Source organism: Strix aluco, chromosome 4 (assembly GCF_031877795.1).
Source record: "Strix aluco isolate bStrAlu1 chromosome 4, bStrAlu1.hap1, whole genome shotgun sequence".
NCBI lineage: Eukaryota > Metazoa > Chordata > Aves > Strigiformes > Strigidae > Strix > Strix aluco.
In genome coordinates this window covers 74,123,350-74,144,901 of record NC_133934.1, presented here as the reverse complement: position 1 = coordinate 74,144,901, position 21,552 = coordinate 74,123,350, and positions in this window count along the sequence as shown.

Sequence of the window (21,552 nt, the reverse complement as noted above, 5' to 3'; positions counted from 1 at the left end):
ACAATCGTGTGTTTTTCTGCCTCCTGGGTAGTTAACACTGTTTTTAATTTCATTTCTGTCTTTTCATATTATCATCTGCAGAAGCTCATGGCCAAGAGTTTGCCCTGGTAATAGCTGACTGTTCTCTTTGATATCATCACTGCTTGCTCTTTACGGACAGGCCAATATTCATTGTGATTAGCAAGGGACAGCCCTGTCTATCCAGATTAGTCATGAATACTTAGCATTTCACTCCATGCATCATCACTAATTGCTGTAAAAGAAAATGTCTGCATTTCGTTTTTAAACAAAGACGACCGTAATTTTCTCTCTCCAGGGAAGACAACAACGCTTCACTTGTATTCACCACAGTTGCTGAGAATTTGTTTCTATCAGTAATTCCAGGAAATAACACCTTATTGGTCAGCTTTTTTATTCTTTGGCTGAAATTTAATGTCCCATGAACCTGTACTAAAATATTACTTTCTAAAAAAAAAAAAGACTCAGAAAGGTATTATCAGGTAACTCATGGTTATTCCAGTCCTTAAGCTGCATGACCATGCATTCCTAGATGATAATCCTAGGGAAAATTTAGTGACAAGTCCTCCTACCATGGGAATGAGTGTGGGTGAGAGTGTGCGTGCCTAGTCCTACAAAGATACAAAGGTATTATTTCTATTCACAGTTTAGCTCACGTTCTTAAAAGAAAAAAAACAACCACACATTTAAACAGGATAGTTTTATCTTCCCCCAAATTTGAACGGTCTCTTTGTGAGAAATTTGGTTTTTCCTCAAAGTTACATTTATAAAATTATCAATTATTTTTCATGTCTTAAGAGACATTTTTAAAATAAGTTATGTTTGGGGGGTTTGTTTTGTTGATTTTTGTTTGCTTGGGTTTTAACTGATCTGTTATTGAAATGTGTTCATGGTAGTCTTCCTGGTTTTGTTTCTGATGGCAACTGACATGTTTAAGGGAAAACATGGCCTATTTATGCTAAGTAAAATAATACTGAGATGATAACAATACATTTAAAAAGACTTAAAAGATCTAAATAGATTTAAAAATATTTAAAAGTTTTAAAAGATTCTTTCATAAACATGACATTTTACATCTTCATTCATTAAAATAAAAAACCATACAATGTGTAACCATTACATAAATCATTTACCATTTTGCAATAGGATATTTATTTTTTCTCAGAGAATACTTTTTCCTGCAATGAAAGAAAATTTGTGTGAGATTGATTTATAAAATTTTATCTGCCAGAAAAGTTCTGTTGGCTGATACAACCTCCTCCACCAAGAGCTATTCTTCTTCTATAGGACAGCACTAGAAATCACATTGCTGAAATGAAGGAAATGTAAGGAACCAAGTATGGCAGACACTAGGTCTGATGCAGTCATGAAGGCAAGGAAGTAGAAAGTTTCATACCAGCTTCACACATGTGCCTTTCTGCTACCCTTCCTTTGCCATAGCTATCAAATACCATGACCATGCCAGCTCAAGCCAGAAACTTCAGTTCAGGCTAAAGCTCTCTTTTGGGTTCATTTTGGCATGAAAATAAACTCTGATCACAGAGCTGACATAACCAATAAATCATTTCAGTCACCAATGTCTCTTTCTACATCAGTAAATAGTACAGTCCGGAAAAATCAAATCTGAAGAGAATGTCAATAAGTGCTCAGGAACACTGGTTTTCTTTTGATTTGGTTTGGGGGCTTTTTGTTTGATTGGGTCTTTTTCCTCCAGACTAGCTGTAACCCGGTCCGGCAAACTGAATGTCAGTTAGCGGTTGGGGCATGCTAGGTGCAGTCCTGGATTGCATCTTCTAGTTTAGGTTCATCCAAAAGGAATCCAGTTCTAACAGTCTGAGATGGCACCACAAACCATATCAAAGCAGAGTGAGCGGGGATAACTGAGGGATTCCCTTCACAAACGTGTTCCTTGCCTAACCTGAAGCACTTAAATAGATGCATTCAGGATGACTTTTAAAAAATTATTGTTTCCATGAAAGTAGATTTATGCACAAAATAATTCAGGACAAGGAATTTTTTTGCACTGGATATGAACATCAGTTACTGTGTTAGTGAGGAGTTAGTAAGGCACCTTCTGTCAAGACTTTTTTTAGCTTAGCTTTTTATTGAACATTTATGGAGGATTTGTGTCTTCTATATAAAGTTTTGACCTGGAGCTGCCACCATTTAACATTCGCCATAAACCATTTTGATTACTATTGTCAGACTACACATGGAAGATACAAGCCACGCAAGTAGAATGTTTAAGATCTTTCTGCTGCTCTTCCGCAAATCTGGTAATGAAATCAATCTGCTAATTAACTAACTGTTAATTCATTTCTGTACATCCATTAGCATGCTGTCACTCTAGCATCTATATATTATATTAGTTTTCTTGTATCGTTACTGTGTTCCACACTTTTCCAGAAGACACGTTGTGAACATTATTCCATATTCCAAAGCCTCCATGGCAGTATCTATGTGTACATTACTGGTTTTGATAATACACATTGCCTATGATAATAAGTTATAAAGCAGCTGGAAAAGCTTACCAGAAATTCAAGGTATTGAGGTTTTGCAACTGTTTCCATATTGATTATGATAACATTCTTCTGTACAGTTTTTCAGAAATCTTTATTGTTTACACTACATCTGGTGCTAAAATACTAGTTGTTCTATAAAACTGATCTAAATAACATACCTTCTTCTGAGAATAAAAGTCCACATACATGGACCACTTTGAAGAATCAGGGCCTTAGATTTATTAAGTGAAAGATGCTATTTCTCTAATTGATATCAGTGCCTGTAGCCCCTTAAAAACACATTTTTCTTATAAAATCTCTTCTAGATTTCTAATATCAGGCATTCCTAAATGACTAAACATGAATTAAAGACACAAATTTTAAATCAGATTTTGTCTGTCAATCTAAAACATCTTCTATTCATCTGGAAAATCTTACTTAAGGACGTATATCTTCAGCTTCCTTTTTTTTTTTTTTTTCCTAGTGACTATGGTGTAAGTCCTATTTAAAACATTTTAATTGTGAACATTTTGATGATCATCAGCATGATACACTAAATCCAAGACTAAGAATATCTGAAAATAAAATTCAGTAAATCAGTGCAATATCACCTCTGCATTGTTAACTGTAAGCTCAGGCTGTACTTGCAGGAGAGAGAGAGCTGGAGTGAGAGACATATGTACACTCCTACTCATCTGTCACCAACCATCAGGGTCTACAAAAAAATAACAGGTGCAATCTTAAACCGGTTGTTGACAATGACACCTTTTGCAGGATTTAGGACCACTAATGAAAACAGACATTCAGAAGCCCAAACAAAGGTGTCATGTTAACAGTCCAGGTGATTTTTACTCCTATTATTCCTCCATTTATGGATGGAAGAAGTTCAGTAAGAATAAGTTGATATTCAGGACTGATACCATATTATTTTATCCCTGTTCCATCTGCAGAAATTAAGCTGTGCCTTAAGTGCTGATTATACTGATCAAATGCCCAGTGTACCTGTGCTGAGTCTATTCCTAGCTCTAAAGCACAATTATTCTTAAGCTATTGTTTCAGATGCAGGTCTCCTCTATGGTCCTTTCACTAGCCAGGGTGCAACTGTGGTGGATTTGGAGCTATAGGGTCAGCAGTAGAGCCACAGAGATCTCTTGGCTGGGAATAACTAAGGAAATGTTCAGTACAATGAACTCTTTCCCTTCTCTCCTCGCCATGCCTTTTCTTTCTGCATCTGAGGGGAGAAGGTCATCTCCTTCCTGTTGCCTTCACACACAACACACATTTATTATGTTCAAGACTTCTGAATAGGGAGTACAATTCTCTGTTTGTCTCACCAACTGACTCTCATGCTGGGAGGAACTGCTCTTTCTGACAGCTCTGAAATCTAAAGGTGATTTGTTTTGGGTTTTTTTTTCCTCATGTAATAAGACTGGCAAAGCTCCATCTGGCATCCAGAGGTCTGATCTGGGATTTAGATTCCAATTCTTGCACAGTGGGAGAGTTCCAGTAATGCTGCTAGGTTAGAAAGAGTCAAACAGAAATCCTTGCAAGTCAATAAATTGCCTGGTCACAGCCTGAAGTCCAAAGGAATACATCCTGTGCCGCTAGTGAGTCTGCCTGTCTCTGTTCTATGACTCCAGACTTCTAGTCAAGGCCCCTTGGTAGACCTGCAGATGTAGATGGGGATTTTGCCTTCGCACTTACCCAAAAGTTCTAATAAATCAAGAACCATTAGAACATCTCCGATGCAATCCTGCCAGGTAACCTGGAGCATACATTCAAGTCAAATACAAAGGTATAAATGAAGTTACTATGTAACTCTTATTACCTATACCACAGTATGTACTGATACAAGCAAAAACTGCCAGTGACAGAAAAGTCAGTTCATATTTCTATAGAAGTGAAAGTAGATTGTTTCCATATGTACTTTGAGAGCTTTTCACATAAATTGAGTAACTTTAAACTAAATTTAAATAAATACATAAAAATAATCTTCACAATTCACTCCAGTTTCTCTTAGAGACATTTCATGACTTAACTTCAGTGTCAAAGAAATGCTATCTGCCCCATTACAAAATCCCAAGGAAGACATGATGCTCTAGCTTTTCACAAGGAAAACTAGACAAGGTCACATACATGGAGGGAATGAGGGCTGGAAGGAGTGAATATACGGCTATGAGAGATTAAGTAACTAATAGAAGAAACTACCAACTTACCTATGCTGTGATTTTTGCGCTATTGGCATATGTCACTTATCTTGCTGTAAAGGATGAAATATAAATCTTCTTAATAATGAAGACAGTCCAAAATTCACTGGGAGTGAGGCACTGTATAGCAATTTGCACTGCTCGCAATAGTTTTAAATATCTTCCTCGAGGTTAGACTTTCATAATGCACAGCAAATTCACATTCACTCAGAAGTGAATGTGTGACTTGAACCAAGTCTGATTTTAGTGAATTCATTTCTGAGACAAATGACCCAATTGAGTATAATGGCTCTGTGAAGCTGCCTAGAGTAAAACATATGAGTAAGTAAGTGATTGCATGATTGAGGCCCAAGACATTAAGAAACATGCTGCCACTACCCAGTAATAGCATCATTAATGCAGCCATTTATTGGTTTATTTTTACTTAGAACAGGAGAAAATGCATTGCCCTCTGAGACCATGAGAAATCAATACATTTTCAGCTTTTAATAACATGATCTAAACCAGTTGCTATAGTCTGCAGTGAAATCTGTTGTGGATATATGACACCATTCATTCTTTCCACGATATTATTTGCATTTTAACAGACACAAGGACAGACTTCACTGAAGCAATAATTAAACCTATGCTACACTACCTGAAATGAAAATTTTGTACATTAAGAAGCCTAAAAATTTCTTTTAACATCTTTATTGTTTTCATAATAAAACAGAGTCACCAAAATGTACATATTGTACAATCACCAGCACGCAACACCACCAAATTTCATATTAACAGGGTGTCATTGGCTGCACTTAAGCAGCATTTTATCTTGCTCATAGCTTTTGTTTTTTGATTTACAGCACAAGAAAACATCTCTTTGCTTACATCCAGTTTGTTCTTCCTTTCAGTCACACCAGATCAAGTCTATAGATGTTTTACTCATTACCTGATATTTTATCACCATTTTTAGGACTCTGATAGTATTTCAAGAGTCCAAGAGAATTAAGAAGCTCTTTAGGATTCTCACCTGTTGGGGTTGTCTGATAGCTCCTAAATTTTTAAGATACAGATTCAATTTCCCTTTGTGCCTTATACTTAAGATCTGACACCCCAGAGAATGCAATCGGGCAAGCTCATTTTGGCCACTGTATCAGATTATGAAGTTTCCAGTGCTGTAAGCTTCACCAACCAAAAGGAAGTCTGTGGGACTCCACATGGGCAGAGATTGTGCTGTAGGAATGTATTTCAAAAACTGAGCCAAATAGTGTTAGGAAGAACTTGATTCATCCCAAACACAATGAGGTTGCTGGTACACTGCCCTAACATATATGTACTATTACTATTTTTTCCAGACAAATTAAGAATACTTCACATCATCAGTTTGCAGATGAACATCACTCAATCAACCAGCTTAGGCAGACACGCTCAGCACGTCAGATTCTGTGAATTCTAAACCTTGGTGCCAATGAGTTACATAAAGGGGATTACAGCTGACATAAATAGTGAACCACAGGCACTGAAATATTTGCAAATATAAAACTTAACAGGGATGATGGACTCAAGAAAACCAATAAAAGATAGCCATCTGATGCTTCTCATTTACTCCTTAGGCAGGGGTTTGTAAAGATAGGTATTTTTTTCCACCTGTCTTTGCAACTTGACAGTAACAGTGGTTCTCCAGTGTGGTACTGAATTAGGAGGCATTTTGTTTGTATTGTTAGAGCCTTAATTGAAACAGTCAGAGAGAAATGCTTTATTACAGAGAGAGAAAGGACTTTTTTAATAAGACTCTAAGGAGACTCAGTTTTAATGATGCTTAACACAATGTTTTAAACCACATGGTACATCTACACGCTATTTCTTGTTAAATGTTGGTTATTTAACAGCAGGCTGGCACCAGATTGCCTGCTGTGGATAGTTAGGGCTGGTTCATACAAGTTCTGACAGCCTCAACATTGATGAAAGACAGCGTCAATTTTAATTCTTTCAGTATTTCACTTCTTGACACTTTCTTTCTCAGACTACTATTTATAACAGATGTTCTTCTCATGGCAGTAAGTGTAAACACAAATATAATCAACTGCTAAACTGTATGTCCTGACGTCACTTGGAACACTAGGTAGAAGACCAGGATTATAAAAAAAGTAGGTACATCTGTTCCTCATAGGTGTTTAACATTTAGTGCTTTTGATATAGATATGAGAATACAGATATAAGACTCTAGCCATTAAAACCTAAACATTGCAAGTCAGCAGTTGAAAAGAGCAAGCACAATATGAAAAACCAAGTTTAGCAGTATGTTAGTGATTTAGCTTATATTTATATGGATGTTAAGAATAATAAAAATTGATCAGGCAAGCTTTTGAAAAACAAAGTATGAGTTTTCAATTAAGTTGACAACATTTATTTTCAAGAATTTTTTTTTTCTCCCTGCTCCCACTTGAGGAATTTTCACATTTTTACTTCAAATAATGCAAGGGGGTTGGGGTTCTTTGTTGTTGTGGGGTGGTGTTTTGGTGGTGGGGTTTTTTTTCTCATTCTTAAAGGACACTGCAGTTGCTGTCTCAGATGAAGAAAAGATAGAAATTTTATCTGTAGAAGATTAAAATAGGAACAAAATGAAATGTAATCCATTACAAAATTACAGACCATTAAAACTTGAATCCTTCCCCTTCATAGGCAGAGCTGTGGCAAGCAAATTTTAAGACAAGCTGGTTTTAAAAATCAGAACTCTCTCATTGCCAAAATATACTTTTTTTGTCTAGGATGTGACAGCTTGTATGTATACAGGGAACTTGTGACATACAGATAAAGAAAAGGTGAGAGTTCAAAGAGTAATTGAACGTCATGGACTGAAAAGCTAAACTACAGATACTCATAAAAACAACAGTGACAAAATGCACACAGCGCATTTCTACCCGGTCTTGAACAGAAACAAATACTCCGAGTTTTGCGTTAGTTCTCATTTTTCCCCATAGCCCATTCCTAAAAGTCAGATATACCCTAAAGGAAATGGGGGGAAAAAAAAAATCAGGAATGTTGATAAGGTGACTCAATCAATCATGGGACATATTAGCAGTAGTAAACAAGGTTGTCTGACCAGAGTGTTAACCTTCAGGAAGGAGGTAGAAGTAATGAAATAATCTAAACCCCCCAAACACATCAGTTGGTATGCAAATCTAATAACCACTTACTTCATTATTGATGCTGACATTCCTTTTGTTGCTCCAAGAAGGGAATTTGCATTTTGTAGTAGAAGAACTATCTACAGGCAGTATATAAAATGAAGTAAAACATCTAAAAAAATCCTAGCAATTGTCAAAGACTTACATAATGAACTAAACACAGCATAGAGTAATGAAAGTAAACATCTCAGTTTACATAACCAAGGTCATAGAAAGTACTTTTTGCCATGGTTTCTGGTGCGTAGAAAAAACCCACTTCAATAACACATTGAAAACAAAGAAATTCTTTCCAGATTACTAGAAAACACACAACAACAACAACAATTAATAACAGACAAACTTCTTTCTTAAGTATTTCAAGTCTGGTATATTTGTAGTTCTACATATGGAAGACAGAAAAGTAATCTCAATCCAGAAGCCCACTAGACCACGTAGCATAGTGCTAAGCAAAAGTAGTGTTTCCAGGGACTCAATATGTGTGCATACCCAAATATTTAGCAGTGAAAGACCAGAGCTGTCTGGATGGGCCATGTGTTTGCAGATGTACACCCAAATGGTATGAGTTCTTACCGAAAAGCCAACTGAAAATCCGACTCGAAGTGCATTAAGTACCTGACAATATGAACAAATTACAGAGCAGCAGAATTAGGATGAGGATAAAACCTTACATTTCCACCTTCTAGGCTTTCTTGAAGTCAAACATTTAAATTCCCAGGCAACAACTCCACACACAAGACCTATCCTTTACAAGCATTATTGTATTCATACTTGCATAAATACATACACAGAGATCAGAGATGATAGCACCCATGGTCCATTACTCTATTCTTTCAAAATGCCTGTCTTTTCCAGCCTGTACATCTTTTAATGCTTAGAATAGTTACATTTTAAGTTTTCCTAGCAATTGTTTCTCTGTAGCTTTTCTGGGGCTGCCATTCCACACCCTAGAGAATTTAATTTTCATCAACTTTTTTCTTCTCCTTTTATTGCTATTCACCTTCCTTCTTTCTGTAAGTTAATTTAATCTTTTTATTTTCATTTTGTTGCTCTGAACTACATTTTAAATTTCTTCTCTATTCAAGCCTTTGAGATGGTTATCATAGCCCTTCAGTTACTATTTCCCTATGTCTCCTTTTCTGGCTCTTGCCCCTCCAAAACCAAATACATAATCTTCCGCTGAATTTTGCCTGCATGCAAAGGGCACAATCAGACCATTTAATCTTTTCCCCCTAATTGGTCCCTTCAATCTCCAATCTGTTTGGTAGCTTTTTCCCCCCTGAATTCCTTCCAGCATATTCACATTTTTGTTGTGCCAGCTCCAACAGTGCTAGCATACGTAGACTAAAGCATGAGTGTTTACATATTGAAAAGTGTACATGCAAGTGTTGAGTACAAACTAGAATGAATTTAGAACAAATTTTAGACAAAAATCACATGCCAGTGCAAATTCTTTGGAGAACACCCAAATGTCCTGGAAATAAACTTTACCCTCGGAAACAGCTGGAAGTGATATGTGATAATACATACACCTATCTTGATCAACAGAGGCAGTAGAAGAACAATGCCTGTTTATATCATATGAAAATCCAATCTGAATATTTTAAAAATTTTACAATTATCAGACATGTATATACTTCATTTGTTTAAGACACTATCTCAGATATAAGATAGAACCCACATTGGAAATTAGACAACTAATATGCGCACTGTGAGATGTTTTTGTACCAACATAAATTGGATTTGAAGCAGACTGAAGGACTCCAATTTGAAGGGTTAAAACAGCTTACACTGTCAGGTATGGAAAGAGGGAATATAGCCTTCTTGAGAATCAATCTGACCAACCTGTTGAATCTACTACAAAATGTATTTAGAAGAAAATGTAGCTTAAAATGCAGCTGACTGATAACCGTAAGTCCATCCAGAGAGGACAGGTAGTGGCATTTGACATTAAAAAAAAAAAAGTATTCCAGCTTGGTGTTTGCCAGGTGAAATATGGAGCCTAAAACAATCTCTGCTCATCACGGACAGTCTTCACTTCTGCATGTCTGACCTTCTCATCCTGAAAAATTAATTCTGCTAGTCATAAACAATCTTTTTACCATACATATGCTCCACCTTAACCTTGTGGTGCCTCCAGGTAATTCTCCATGCTGATTTGTTCTAGTCTGACATCTCTGTGTGCTGGGATTTAGGTTAACCTTTTATGCTTCCATAACAGATGCTTCATACACTCCAGTCAGGGATTTTGTTAATTGCTTCTCCAATGGTGAGGACATCTCAGCTGCAAGGGATTAGAAAAGAATCAGGTAATCAACAACAGGTAAATTAGAAGTGGATCAGACACTTCCCCATTGGAAAAAAATGTAAATATTAAAAGCTAAGTTTGATCCTCATGTTCATGCATGCTTTCATAATAGGATTTGTCAATTGCAGATGCAAAGCAGCTCCAATTTGATATTAGTCACTTTGTCTAGTTTATATTCTGAAACATTAAAGCTGCATAAATGACCTGCCAAGTATTGATGTAAGCTTATTGACAAAACAGAATGCTTCACAGTAAGGGCATCATCTCACAAGGCTCCACACAGTGACTCTGTAATTACTGTTTCAGCCTCTGCATATCAGATCTCTAGTATACTGTGCATGATTCACCAAAAATAAAAAAAGAAAGAATTAGCTGATGTAAGTAGGAATAAATTATCTGAAACCAATAATCTTTGAGAACTCACAAAAACAGAATTATTCTAAAATGATCAGTTACACTTCTTTCACTAAGGTTTAAAAATAATGGATGAACTCAGCAATTTCTTTAAAAATTCATTAAATCCTTATCCAGTAGCATATAGATCCCTACCACATCCTCTAGAAAGCCACAGCAATACAGCCAAATGACCTAAAAAAGAAGCGTAAAAGACCAGATTTCTTTCTAGCATTCCATGTAAAATAAGTACACTTTTGTATTGTGCAAAACATACATTCTGAAAGCCAGAATATCAGAAGATCTGGCCAAAGCTTCCAATTTGGGCTGGACAGGGAGGCAGAACTGTTATTTCACGGGGAGGGGAGAGAAAAAAGTAACAGAAATGGATACCAGGTCCAACTAGACCTGCATACCTCAAGTCCATAAATTACGTCCGTATTTAGTTTCTTCTTCTCTTGACTTTCACTGTCATCTTGCATGTTCATTCTGCATTTCCACTTGCCTTCCACTGTCCTTGTCAGTCTACACTTGCTTAATAGTTTGCATATTTATTTCATTGGGAATATTTTCATTATGCTATTCCTTGATAAGAAAATCAAATTTAGAAAAAAATAAATCAAAATCTTAACTGTTTTTAATCATCTATGAAACGTAAACAAATTTATGCAATCTTTTGGGAGTGGATATTACACTTATTTCTTCTACCACAGAAAACAGCTCTAACAACCGGGTTGCCAACAATGCTTTTTTGCCTGGTTTTGGTTGCTTGTTAGCCAACTCAGGGTAATCTCAAACTACTACATAAATCTGCCTCAGACACAAAGGTTAGAGCAGGTGGCATGAGTTAATGATGCAAAGGTTTCATTCAGGCTGCTTTTATAGGAATGACAACCTTGCAAATTAACTCCAAAGACTGACTTAACAGATAAGGAGTTGTGCTACGAGGAATCACTCCTCTATATAAAGAGCAGGCAAAATCCGATGCATAAATGTGCATGGTTCAATAATCCATCAGTTCAGTATCAATAATATTATTATTTATTGAATTGTGCAATCTTTGTTCAGTTGCTCTATTTCAGAAAGTTTTTATTCAGAATTCCTCCAGGTTTTTACCCCTATTAATATTCATCTACAAGAATGATGCCTTTAAATACCAATAACTGTCCCACTTCATCCATAATTTATGAACCTCTTCTTAACACAAAATCCATAGGTATCACTTTTTGCCCCTTGACTCCAAAAATTAAAGCCAGACAAAGCTGTAGAGAACAGCATAGGAATATAACTGTCATTTTGTGCAATCTCAAAGAAATCTGCAGTTTAGATAAAGTTCATATTTATTTCACATCTGAGACAAAAGCTATTAAAGGCACCCTGTGGCTTCAAATCCATTTTATTTACTTTATTTACATTTTAACAATGTTTGACAAGGTAAACCTCTTAAGAAATATTGTATCATTTGTGAGAAAGGGTGCTGAATCTTAAGAAAGCAAATATTCTGAGCTATTACAAAGGATTCCCTCAAAGGGATATTTTCTTTAAATTACAGCTGTCAATCAAAAAAAATGACTTTGTTCTTTGTTATATGGAGACTAGGTTTCAAAGGGAAGAGTAATGCAAAAAAATAAAAACCTGTACTCAAATAAGGATAAACAGCAGACTGGATAATCAGAGATATTTCAGAGAAAAGATATAAGTCAAGTCTATAAATCAGGCTGATAAATTTTTAGAAGCACTTTCTAATATGCACTCAAGTTATTTACAACTAAAATGATGCCATTCTTGTTGGTATCTTCCAAATCTAAAGAGCAAATTTAGTGTGTTATATAATGTGGAGGACAATGTTAACTAAATGTTAACAGTAATTTTGAAAGACAAGGAAGGACATTAAGCACAAGCGAATGAGTCTTCACAATTCTATACAAGTGTCCCATATAAGGCTGCATATATACAATCACATGTGTAAAACACTAGCGCAAAAGATAAAAAATATTTACCCCTGCATGAACTGCTGTTTTTATAAATGCAGAATGTCACAGAGGACTGGAGTCTGTAAAGATCCCTCATGTATTTCCCCAAAAAGCTCATGCATACACAACAGCACAAAGGCATGCAGCAGAGATCCCCAAACCGACTGAGACCCAAACAAGTCAGTCTACACTTTGCAGCCCAAGAAGCGCCATTGCCATGTTCTCACTGCACCAAAAATCAGCCTATAAAGCCCTGCCTCCTAGCCCCGTGCTAACCAACACAGATACACCAACCCAAGTCACCCACAACTAGTCCAGGCAGTTTTCCCACCTGGAAAGCTCAGCGCTTCCAGTTTCAAAGCTGGTATGGGCAGAAGTGACAGTGACCACACAGCGGAGTAGACATGTTCTCAGGAAAGGAGATCTGCCAAGTCTGGTGATGATACTGGGAAACCATGCATGGGGGGATGCCCTGGCCAGGAGAGAGAGAGAGAGAGAGAGAAGGAGAGGGATGAACCATAGGAAGCATCTATACTAAGGCCTACTAGTAGACAAGCACAAGTACAAGAAGAATTTAAGAGTTTACAAATGCAATATTATATACCCACACATTAGGTTAACCATTTAAAAACTATCAATATTTGCACCCATGCAACACAAAACTACTGTTGTCATAAGAAAGCATAAAGAACAATAGTTCAATATGAAGCTGTTCATTTCATCAACCTTCATTTTATTACCATTTTAATAGTAATTACTGTCGGGGTGCCATGTTTTCCTATAATTCTGTCATTCTAAAATCAATCCTCATGATTTTATATAAGTCCTGCATCATAGGTTTACAGGCTGGATTCCACTTTCAGCAGGAAAGCTTAACACAGAAATCAGTATTTAAATCAGAATTTGTACAGGTTTTAAATAAGTCTAGTCAATTAAATTAACTCTCTCACTGTACTAGGTCTGGCTGAGCCAGAGTTGATTTTCCCCTATAGCAGCCCTCATGGTGCTGTGTTGGGAGCTGGCAGGGTGTTGATAGCACCCTGGTGGTGTGGCTACTGCTGAGTAGTGCTTACACAGCACCAAGGCTCTTTCCGACTTTTCCCCCCCACAGTGGGACAGGGAGGGGACACAACCAGGACAGCTGACCCGAACTGACCAAAGGGATATTCCAGACCATATGACGTCTGCTCAGTATAAAGCTGGGAGAAAGGAGGAAGGGGTGGGGTCACCCTTGGTCCTCCGAGGCAACCACTACGGGTATTGGAGCCCTGCTTCCTGAGAAGGCCTGACATTGCCTGTTAATGGGAAGTAGAGAATAAATATGTTTTCTTTTTGCTTCCGCACACAGACCTTTGCTTAACTTTGCTTATATTAAAACTGCTTTTGTTTTACCCACAAGGGTTGGGCTTTTTTTTCCTATCTTATTTTCTTTCCCCTCTTTGCTCTGTTGAGAAAAAAGGGGGAAGGGAGGGGAAGTGATAGAGTGACTTCGTGGGTACCTGGCATTTAGCCAAGGTCAAACCACCACACTCACTCAGCAACAAAAAGACAGTCTGAATACAGTATCAGAAGAGTAACAATCCAGGCAAAGCAAATATCTTACTAGCATAACCAGTCTTCTAAACTTTTGTGTTCCAGTGACACCATAAATTGTTCAGCTTGCTGACCATGCTTTACAAATACCTATACGGATAAATATATTACCCACACACTGAAAGCACCTACTTTCAAAGGTAAAAAGTGCTTAATATATGAAATATCAGTGCAATAAAATTGATAATTGTGAATAACAAAGCACTGATCAAGATAGGTCATTCTGTAATCCTGGTGCTATGAATTAGGTTTTTCATGGTATATGGGACTGGTATATCACTAGGTTTGAACGAGGTAAAAAGGTAGATTAAAATTATATATATAGTCCTTAATTTGCAACAAGAAGTGGCTGAATGGGGTAGCCACAGATTATTTGCTTATCATACAATCATTTAAAATGGTATTTCTTTGGTAGATCAAGTAGCTGTGGAGTTAGTTTCATCACTAAAACGACATGTTTTCTCTGCTGGTGGGTTTTAGGCTATCAAATGTAAAAAACATTCTGTTACTCTGAAGTTTTCTCAGTGTCTCCCCAAAGGCGATGCATAATGACTTCTTGTTGAAAAGATTAAATATAACATTTTTTCAGTCTCTCTCAAGATAATTCTTCTTTGATTTCAGAGATATAGCAATCTATCTGACCAAGCTGTCAAAAAGGCATACACTGCAGCTCATGCTGAACATGGACAGGCCACAGCCTGGAAGGCTATCTGCACAGACACACACATGGAGAGCAAACGAGCCAAATTGTTTCAAGAAAGCTTGCGTGAAGTCAATTTGCGTGATGTGCAGTGATACCACATCCTATGCAATGATCAGGATTGATCTGATGGGTTTCTTTTAAAAGAAAAAACCCTCACATTTAAGGAAAAGCAAGTATATTCTCGCACAAGTTGCCTAACCTGAACTTGCCCCAGGTCCCGCTGTCTAATGTGGGAATAATGCTTGTAATGTGGATTTGTTACAAAGTTAAAATGCAGTTATAATTAAGCAGTGCTCAAACAATAAACAAATAGAAATGCATAACCAACTGAAACCCAACTGACTGAGATGCAGGCATTATACTGGTCTGTCTTGCTGTTCATCCATTTACAGAGCCTCTTAAGCACACATTACCAGCACACACAAAATTAATCATGTTATATAGTCAATAGGTATAGCCAATTACTATTTTGGATAGAAAGTCATTTTTTCCTCATACAGTAACAGAAGGGAGCATTTGTCTTGCCAGCATCAACATGTACAGAGGTTTCTAATTTCATTGCTGTTCACTGAAATTCTGGTGTGAATATCTGGTGATTGCAGAAGTAAAGTCTAGAAAACTGGGGGAACTGGGTCACTTTAAGTGACCCAAGTGCAGAGAGATGAATACCAGTGCTCCTGTATCTCTTCATGTAACTTTCTCACTAATTTCAATAGACACTATGCAGATTCTAGAGTGCATGAAAACACATTTGTAGAGGTGTAGGTCTATTGTTTCCTCCTCCTGCTCTGAATTTTCTTTTCCCCATCCTTTATACTTCTTACTCAGAATACTATTCTTCTGCCTCCCCACCATCATTCTTCACTGCACTTTTAATATTTTTGTAATTATTGTAAATATTTTGTCATCTTTTACAGTTTAATTGCATACCATTAGAGACTAAGAGTTCAGTTGGATTTCTTTTTTCCTTTAAATATATCGGAATCAATCTACACATTGTGTTCAACACCCAGTAGCATGACCATCACTCTTACACAGGGTCTCTGTGGCTCTGTAGTACACAAGATGATGCTCTAGAAGAATTTTGTGGCCACCAGGACTGGACTGAAACCTTCAAGTTACATATTCTATAGCAAAGCCATCTTTTTAATCACCCCAAAAACATGGGGCCACCTGTTCCTTTTGTTCCTTTGGATAACATCTCTCCAGGCTCCTAAACACACTACACGACTTTGAGACATTGCGCAACTTCACAGCAGTCCAGTAGGCAAAACAAAATCTATCTTTATTCCCAAGTGACTGTAATTTAACAGTGGTGAAAAGTTGCTACGACACAAGGCTCAACACTGGTTTGCCAGGTCTGTAGCAGTGCTTAGGGGCAAACTTGCTTCACTTGCACTAATGTCAATATGACATGACTATGTTTAAAACCACAATCCAAAAGCATCCCTACAACTCTTGTTGCCATGTCTGAGCAAAGTTTAATTATCTGGGTTGTGGATGAAATTCAGTTTCAATGTGATCTCTTTGAACTGGAAGGGATATAATCTATGGCTGAGGGTCTCACTACTGCAATTGTAGTTTTTGCTGCACTGGCCAGGCAGTGGTGACTATGTCCACAAAGACTGCAATTGCACCTCTGCATTGCAGTCAGGCCATACCTTTTGCTTCCTTGACTGTCATGGGCTAACCTCCCACCAGCTGCCATCATGACACCCTTCTATTTGGGAGCAAATGGCAAAGGTCATGCTGCTGGTACTTTTTACTGCTTAGGTGCCCAAGGCCAATACTCATCACCGAGGGCAAAATCTCAGTAAAAGACCACCTGAAGTTAACTGATGCCTTGCCCCACTGTTTTAACCTGACCTCATTACTATCCAGACACTGAAGCAGTCCTGCTTTGCAAAAAGTAAAATCATCGGATAAAGACTTAAGAGGAAAAAGCAAAGCAAACCATATTGTGGCTGTTTTGCTTTATGAATCCAGTTGCACTACAGAGAGATATGCGTCACCAATGAAGAGAACTGCAAAAAAAAAGGCTGCTTTTCTCTACAATTGTAGAGTAAACCTTATTACAGTTAATACCAAGTGCTATCTCCAGAACTGCTTTGTTTCCACTCTGTTTCACAGTTTAGAATACACTTAAGTTTTCTTCTGCTCTGGTAAATTGGTTTTTGTACACCATGAGGGGACGTTCTGCTTCCGACTATAGATTTAAAGAAATACTACACATCACCTTACACTGAGTAAAAATCAATTTTCTACCTGTAGGTGATGAAACTCTCACCCCTGCTGAGCAGTCATATATCTCATAAGGCTTAAAATCATAAACTGGTTCATTTCAGCATGAGCAAAAATAAAAGGTGATCTCTTTAAATATATTACTTTACATGTTACTCAGGTGTTCCTTTCCAAAGGTTATCTGTAGTCTTATCTACTGTATTTAATATTAAGCTTTCTCCTCCTAACTCTTACATGCTCAGCTGTTATCAAGAGACTTTGGTCTTGGTAAAACCCCAAAACACATTACATCTGAAAAATGCAAAGCAGTTGTCTCTTCCCTTCTCCTGGTGATAAAGGGCATTCTAGAAGAAGAGCTGCATTAAAAGCTCAGATCTGAATCTGAGCACAACAGAAAGCCAGCTGTTAAGATTTGGCTGTAGACTGCTGCAAAATTATCTTATTTGCAAAGCTTGCTATGTGGTGAGGCAGATAAATGATAACACTATGAACTAGTAAAAAGCAGAAAGCTTTATTCTACACATATCTGGGTCTGACTTCAAATTTGATATTGAATATGCAGCTTTGAACATATATTCATAAACATTCACTCCAAGTAGTTCTGCACATGCAGCATTTTAATATGGGGAAAGCAGCACTAAGCTATTTCCCTGCATAATGGTACAGAAACAAATATTTTAACATTTGAGTGGAATAAAATCTTCAGAAGAGAAATGGCTGGCAAAACAAGGGCTCATTTCTGGCAAAGGATGCATTTCCAGCCAAATGAGTAAAACTTCTCCCTGTCAGTCAATCAATCAGAGCATAGTTTATTTTAAGCTGGTGATAATATGGCTTTGGAGATTAGGAAACTAGTGAGCCTCAAAGAAGATCAAATTAATTTTCCTTAAGTGAAAAAAATAAAAATCTTCAACAAATAAGCACAAAACTTAACCCTTTCTATCAAGTTCAGAAAGGAAAAACTATTCAGAAACATTATCTAATGTGAATTTGGTCAGTATCATGAAGTGGAAATAAATGAGCCAGCTGAGAAACAGGAATTATGTACCACATCTCTGAGCTGGAAGAGTTTATTATCATGGTTTCTTTTGTTAATTGACTAATTAACAGAGCTGTGCAAATACAAAATGAAGAATGGAAAAATTTACTGCATAGACAGCCTCAGCCAGAATTTGCAAATTTCATGCTTAAGGTTAGCTGCAGAGATGCAATATTTAGCACTTTAACTGTGGCAGTCTCATTTTAAAGTCAGGTAAGCACCCACAAAATGTACCACTGCTGCAGAAGGTGCAAGTTCAGTGCCCAGAAAAAACACAATACAATTTTAACTTAAATTCCTAAATTCAGGTCCAATGTCAAGCAACTGTGTTTGACAAATCTGGTCTCATTCATCTCCCAGCAAAAAGCAACGGGCCACCTCTGCACCCCATAAAAGACAGTCAGTTATGTCCTCTGCAATTCACAGTGGGGAGGCTACACACCATAAAGATGATTTAGGAGCAGGGAGCTGCTCCCCACACGCACTCCCAGTGACTTGAAGGTAGAGACAAGGCACTCAAACTTGAGGGGCGGGGGGAGGGGGGGAAGTTGGGGTCCCTCCTCTTCCTCTAAGAGCAGGCTCTTGTCCCACCTTCCTATGGGATGGTGACCGAGGTCACTGGTACCAATATCCTTGCCTGAGTCTAGCATCAAGCAGTTCCCCTGGGCACATGCAAGGTGATATCACGCAGCAGGGACAAGGTCTGACAACTACCTCATGTGTAACACTGTGTTCATAGGTGAAACATAGAGTCACTTTGGCCTGGCATGCTCCAACAGGCAAACTAGTCTAGTGGGACCTTTTGCTATGTGTGCTGCTCCTGTCTTCCATATTATTATATTACAAGGAAATTTTAGTCAAAAGCCCACTGAAAGTTCCTTTCAGTTTTGCATTAAAAAATGTACTACTGTACTTTTCATGGACTAATCTTCATCAATACTGTTAAAAAAAACCACTCCCTTTGATTCCCCAAAAAAGGATCACAGTTAAAATGAGAAAAAGATTATTCTAAATGGGGGCACAAACCCCAAAGAAAACATGCCTTTCAAATAAGTGCAGCAGCTTTTAATTTCTGAATTGTGCAGTCAAGCATATACATTCTTGTCTAATGAAGAAGAATACAATTACCTAGGGGCATGTCAAAAATAACTGTTGCTTTTCCCTTCCTATCCTTTCTTGGGAGAGCAGAGTTTGGTGAGCCAATCAAGAAATTAAAACTGACATTTCACAAACTGATCGTCATGTTGCTATTTATTTATTTTTTTGTTTGCCTATTTAGAATGAGTACAGCTACGGGGCAAATACACCAGGAATCTGAGACAGCCTCCAGCAGTATCTGAACTAATCCTTAAGAAAATTAATTCCCTAAAAAATAAACCAGGAAATCTCAGGAGGTTATTGTGCTGTCCTACATCCTCTATAGTGAACATAATGCTTTAAATTCCAATAGAGTTTCAGACACCTACCTTTCATTTTAAGAACTATCATATTCATCAGTTAAAGACATTTCAAGTTCATCCTGTTTTGAAATAGCAGAGGTTAAGGGAAAGCAGAAGAGTTGTTTGGGTTTTGGTGTGTTTTTCTTAACTTTCTTAATTTTCACCCATTATCAGCAGAATTATTTTGCAGTCTTTCCTTACTGTTCACACAATTCTCTTAAATACAATGGTCACAGATTGATTAGCATTTCTTTTATTGACCTAGCATAGCACACAGCAATAAGATCATTCCGGGTTTTTTAAATATTCACCCCCAAAGTATATTGTACAACAATATTCTGCTGTCTTTGTTGTACAGTAGCTTTGTTTACACAGAGACCCAAAATTTGGTGGTCAGCTTCAGAAGTCTAGACCCCTCTGTTTCCGATTTAAATAAATTACTTCAGGTTACACTGTTGTAACTGCTGAAAATTTGCTTATGACTTAAGTTAGTTTAATTTCCAGAACAGTTCATTTCAAGAACAAATCTGTGTAATCAAAAGAGTGTTGTCCCACAGATCCCTGAAATATGAAGAAGGAAGTGTTTGCACAAATAAATTTTAATCCTTGACACTAAGCCTTAGCATACATGCATTAAAACTTCCATTATAAAGACTATCTATGAAGAAGACAAGGGTGTGAGGTAAATATTACTGTTTTTTCTTAACAAAGTATATCTTTCTCAGGGATACTGACAGACTTTCAAAGAATTATAAAGAACCTTTCCAGTATCGGAGAAATACATTTATTAGCAGTCACACTAAAAAAAACCCAAAAAACAACAACAACAAAAAAAACCCCACCTTGAATATTCAGAAAATTCTTCCCTGATGTTCATATCGATAAAAGTTCATAGAATCATACAATATCTCAAGTTGGAAGGGACCCATAAAGATCATCAAGTCCAACTCCCTGTGGAGTTCAAGTAGAAAGTCCATTTCTGTTAAAAGTTATCATGAATAAAACAGTATTTATGACCCGTTAAAGAGAAGGTCAAAAGTTTGGAACTTAAGTTGTGTCTTTGGTACGTATCAATAGTTTCTATACCATTAAATGGTTCCTTAAATTACTAACTGCCTGTGACACTAGCAGATTCGCTATATTATACAGAAGCCACATTGCTAATCACCAAATAAAGAAACCAGTATTATTTAGAGGTTCATTAAAAGATGCGCAGTACTAGCACACCTATCAAGATTCTTGAGATCATCTCAAGCACTAAAGAAACAGCCGAAGTTTACTTCATCTAGAAGCAATACTATTCCATCAACGACAAATAATACTTTTAAATTGGATGGATAATACCATAACTTGCTTGCTTTAATGATTACTGTGCATTAGGCATTGGTCAGGTTAGAGTTTTCTGGAAAGAACAATGCTTTTTTTGAATGACATAACTGTACGCACACCTACACATTTTTACCACCATTTAAATTAGTTGGCTTGATGATGCTGTCAGCATCCATTTCAAGGTCATGGCAATGCAGAATTTATCATGAAGTAATTTACCTTGATAGTTTATGGCACGATATTCATATTCTCACTTCTAAGTGAAAGAACTTTTCAGAACAGTTCCCAGTTCTTTAAATAAAAAAATATTGACCAACAAGTCTTAGCAATTTCTAGAATATTTACAGCATCATTAACATAGCCAAATAGTTCATGTATTGCAAAAATCCCTATAATCTACATCCATGTGCTCGTATGTATATACAGGCACTCACACATTTTTTCAAAACAAAGGGATATTAAAACATTAAAACTAGCCAGAGATTATCTGTAATGATACAGTTCATTGTAAACATCTCATTAACTTTGGTCAGACTAATGCAAGTTGGTAATGGCTTCCAATGTAAGACAATATAACAAAATTGTTAATTATAACATTCTTGAGAATATAACTATTAATTAAAATGCAAATAATAACCACTTTC